Consider the following 5191-nt stretch of genomic DNA (forward strand, 5'->3'; position numbering starts at 1 on the left):
GAGGACTTACGATGTGGCAGAACTTTCCGTTTGTGAGCTCATGGAGAGTGCCCTATTGAAAATATTTCTCGGGACTTCTCTAGTGGTCCAGTGGTTAAGAATCTGCCTTGCAATCAGGGTGTGATCCTTAGTCAGGAAACTAAGATCCCACATGTCACAGAGCAACTAAGCCTGTAGCTCAGATGGTAAAGCGTCTGCCTGCAAGGCAGAGGACCTGGGTTCGATCCCTGGGTCAGGAAGACCCCCTGGAGAAGGGAAAGGCTACCCACTCCAGTACTCTTGCCTGGAACATCCTATGGATGGAGGAGCCTGGAAAATCTCATGGATGGAGGAGCCTGGCAATCCCATGGGGTTGCCAAGAGTGGGACATAACTGGGCGGCTTCCCTAAGCTTGTAAGCCACATCTACTGAGCCTATGCTCCACAACTACAGTCAATGCACCACAAGGAGATCCCACTGCAAGGAGATCCCACATGACGACGCAATGAAAATCCAGTGTGCCTCAGCTAAGATTGAACACGGCCAAATAAATAAATACTTTTTAAAAAATAAAGTAAAAAATAAAATATTTCTCTGGTATCTTTGTGTTACTGAAGGCTTTGGGGTATTTTTTATTCTATCTAAATGCTTCTGGGACTGATATCTGAACTGCCTATGACATAAAACAACCAAATGGATGAACAAATGGACCTTGTGTTTTCATTTTGTTTCTTTTCTATTTATCTATTTATCAACAGTATAAATCCAAATGATAGTTTCAATTCAACATGAGTGAACCAGTGTTAAAAAAAAGTGAGCTGAAATACTTATCACCAAAAAAATAAAGAAACGTGATTTTTTTGTTAGCTCATGAACTTTTATTACAAAGTAAATATACAGTGTTTAATCCTGATTTTTTATTCAGTTATTAAAAATAGAATACAGTGTCCCATTATTACCTCCATGTGTCCTAAGAATAGATTCAAAACTCTTCTGTTTTAAGAAATAAGGAAGCTAAGCAAGGAAGAAACAGAAGCCAAATGATGCTTCATCACCAGGACCTCCATCTGTGATTATCACACCTACAGGTAAACTGAAATAACCTGCCAATATAAATGAATGTGCATGTGTTCTTTTTTTAATTAATTAGCTTATTTTAATTTAATTTAAAACCATTACAATAGTGTGATGGTTTTTGCTATACATCAATATGAATTGGCCACAGGCATACTTGTGTTCCCTCCATCCTGAAACCCCCTCTCACGTCTCTCCCCACTCCATCCCTCTAGATTGTCACAGAGCACCGCCTTTGGGCGCCCTGCGTCATACATCAAACTCCCACTGACTATTTTACATATGGTAATGTATATGTTTCAATGCTATTCTCTCAAATCAAAAAACAGTGGTTAGATACCACGAAGGAGGTGACAGTGCCTTAACATATGCATGTTGTCAAGCCCAAGAGCCTCTTCCAACTTTGTCAAAGGAAGTTCTCACCTTTTCTCCTTTCACACAATATGCACATGTTTTCTTTAATTGATTAATTAAGCTCTCTTTTCCTTGACATGGACTGATTCTTTATTTAAACCAGCAAAATATCAAGGCCAGAAGATCAGTATCAACTTGTTGACTGGCTTCAATATTTGAAGTGCCAGAAGGAAAACAAAGCTTTCTGCAACAGTTTCATGAAACTGTATTGATAAAGGTGACTTTGGATGAAGGTACATTTCCACTGGCACAGCCAATTTAGAACAAAACTGTTTTTGGAATTCTCCACTGTCTTTAAAAAAACTACCTTTTTTACCCTCTTTCTGGGTTTCCTTGGTAGCTCAGATGATAAAGAATCCACCTGCAATGCAGGAGACCTGAATTCAATCCCTGGGTTTTGTTTTGTTTTGTTTTTTATAAATACAGATGCAGATTCATGTCATTAGACCTTCTGACTCCTCCACAAGTCTGGGGTAAGGCCCTGGAATCTGTATGCTTAACAAGTACCCTAGGGGTTTGGGATGATCAGCTGGATTTGGGAACTGCTAATCTGTGAATTTCATTCTTGTCAAGAGTTTAAAACTTCATGATTAGCCTTCTCAGAGGATTTGCCTTTTAAGGAGCATCTTAGAGAAAGGCAGTGCTTAACTGAAGGGAATAAATCAGAGCAAAAAGTAGAGAGATCGGACAATCCATGTCCAACTTATCAAATCAAACCCCACAGAAATCATCTTACCCCATCTGCCCTCTGCAGTCCACTGAGGTCATTTGTGTCTGTCTCAAGGTCCAAGATAAAGGAGAAACGGAAGAGAATAGCTGCCTCTCTTCCCTCCCTGGCAGCTCCCTCTTCCTCTTTATCCTCATCCTTTCTCCCTTCCCCTCTTTCATTTCAGAGATTTGTGTACTAGTCCTTTCCTTTCCAAAAAAGAAAAACAATCATCACAAGATGCTGTAGTTTATAAAGGCATTCAAAGGACAAAATTAAACCAAAGCACTCAAAATTAAACTGTGTACGTACGTAAGGACAGAGAACCTAAAACAGCTGAGTTATAAAAGACTGCCAGAGAAGGCGGCAGCCACTTCCTCATGACTAACCCCAGACAAGTGGCTCCCATGCTCTGAAACTGCGAGCGTGTGTCCTCTCTGCCCACACTCTGATGCAGGCAAACAATGCTGGGTCTTGGCACCAGTTGTTAAAAATAAACTGGGAGCTCTCAGAGGAAAGACTGTCTTTGCAGGGAGACATACCGTGAGGGCTTGAGCAAAGAAACTTTCTCTCCATCCTCAGCACTGGGAAATATCTCAGTGGGCACAGCTGGCCCACCAGCCCCTTGGAGAAACCCAGCCTGAGATCACTGCTTCAGAGCCTTCAAAGGAGCAACAAAGAAGCAATATTGTCAAGTTCCCTCTGTGATCCTCGTTTTTTATCCCGGGCTTTTAAGGAGAGACCACACCAGCCCTGATGGGGGTTAGGAGTCAAGCACCTGTAATTTTCTTGCATTTGACACATGGGTTCAATAAAAGTCCCTGCAATTTTCTGAGGATATTTTTCTCTGCATCTTGAGCTCATGGGTAGTTTAAGGGAAGATTAATCCAAGGGCTTGCTGTATTATACTTAACCTCATTAAAATATTGCTTTGGAAGACGTGTTTAATACCCAAGGATCTTGCTGATCCTCTTTATTAATCCCTTTAAAGGAACTCCTTAAACAGTGAGCAGAGCTGAATATTATAGTTTTCATTTAAGTTCAAGCTTCAGTTTACTACTAGGGTGCTTACGATCAAGGTTTGGTGATCCCTGAGGACACTGACATAGAGGCTCTGTAATCTACATGTTATCCTGGACTTTTACAAGGATAGAGAAATGTGAAGGGTCTGTAGGGAGACAAAAAAGTAGCTGAATGGCCCTCTCTCTCTCCTCAACCACACTAAGTGTTCCCACAGGATAGAAACCAAACTAGCAAGTGTATATGAACCACTTATTAGGTAAGCAATGTTCTGACTCATGTAAACCAACAATATTATGAAGTGGGGGCTATTGGGAACTCTGTTTTACTGATGAGGAGACTGAGGTGAGTAACTTGCCCTGATAACTTGCCTGGGAGCCACTAAAAATTAACCATGTGGTCATTCATGGTGGTTTAGTTGCTAAGTCATGTCCAACTCTTGAGACCCCATGGACTGTAGCCTGCCAGGCTCCTCTGTCCATGGGATTTCCCAGGCAAGAATCCTAGAATGGGTTACCATTTCTTTCTTCAGGGGATCTTCCCAACCTAGGAATCAAACCTGGGTCTATTACATTGCAGGCAGACTCCTGCATTGCAGATGGATTCTTTACTGACTGAGCTACAAGGGAAGCTCTGAGGTAATTCAGGATATGGCTTCCCTAGTAGCTCAGACAGTAAAGCATCTGCCTACAATGCAGGAGACCCGGGTTCAATCCCTGGGTCGGGAAGATCCCCTGGAGAAGGAAATGGCAATCCATCCAGTATTCATGCCTGGAAAATCCCATGGACTGAGGATCCTGGTAGGCTACAGTCCATGGGGTCGCAAAGAGTTGGACACAACTGAGCGACTTCACTTCACTTCACTTCATGAATTCATCAAATAACCCCCATGGCCCATCCAACCCTGAAAGATCTACCTAGCTTGTTGTCAAATATCATCCTTCCTTACTGAACTCCAATCTCTTGCCCCCGTGGTCCCTTTCCCATCCTAAAACCAGAAGTCATCCAGAGGAGTGTCAACACCTCCCAGAAGAAAGGACTTTCCTTGCCTTCAGGAGAACCGGCTCCTTTTCTGGCTTTTTCCTGAGTCATCTTGAACAAGTCTGAGCCTCCATACTCTTATTTTCAAAGAAGATTGTTATGAAGCTCCAATGAGTTAAGATATGTGAAAGTTCAGAGACAGCACATTCAGTCATGTTCCACTCTTTGCAACACTTTAGACTGTAGCCCACCAGGTTCAATCCATGGGATTTTTTTAGGCAAGAATACTGGAGTGGGTTGCCATTTCCTTCTCCAGGGGATCCTCCCAACTTAGAGACCAAACCCAGGTCTCCTGCATTGCTGGCAGATTCTTTACCTGTTGAACTATCGGGAAAGCCCCAACATACAGGAAAAACCAACTGTAAACTGTAAAATGTTGACCAACACTGGTCATAACTATTAATAAAAATGTGAGACATAATTCAATAGCAATGAAAGAAAACACAACCAGTTCTGACACAGTCAATATATTTGGTGCAAAATCATGTTATGCTGATAGTTGAATAAGGTAATAAAACAGGCTAAAATATAAATATATTCCTAGGACCCTGAGTCAGTAATATTGAAAGCAGGTAATGAATAAATCTTTGTCATCATCATAAGTTAATTCTGTATAACATTTTATAGTTTATAGAGCTCTTTGGTGATGGTGTTTATTTTATCATATAAAATATTGTCAAGTGGAATGTGTGAACCAGGAAAATGATTGCTATGGGCAGACATGTCCAGATAAATATTCACTGCAGTGGACTAATTACAGCTCATCAGGGCCCCCTGAGCCCTTAGAATAACCTGATTGACTTTTTGAAACGTGAAGGGATGGGAATGAGACTGACAGAGGACTCTCAGAAATATTTTGCCCATTCTCACTCCAAGTCTTCATTTTCAGATGTGTTTATGACAGAGTGGTCCTCTAGGAACTATGTGCACTATTTTCTATTGTCTGTGCAACTCACC

The 5191-nt window shown here is 41.6% G+C and overlaps 1 non-coding gene across 1 annotated transcript; it reads right to left on the bottom strand.

Annotated features, from left to right (window-relative positions):
* Window positions 1–1373: 1373 nt before the first annotated feature.
* On the bottom strand, window positions 1374–1498 carry LOC139038528 (U6atac minor spliceosomal RNA). Its single transcript, XR_011491573.1, has one exon. It is a non-coding gene; the product is annotated as a U6atac minor spliceosomal RNA (small nuclear RNA).
* Between the last annotated feature and the right edge of the window lie 3693 nt (window positions 1499–5191).

This window comes from Odocoileus virginianus, chromosome 15 (genome assembly GCF_023699985.2).
Source record: "Odocoileus virginianus isolate 20LAN1187 ecotype Illinois chromosome 15, Ovbor_1.2, whole genome shotgun sequence".
NCBI classification, from domain to species: domain Eukaryota; kingdom Metazoa; phylum Chordata; class Mammalia; order Artiodactyla; family Cervidae; genus Odocoileus; species Odocoileus virginianus.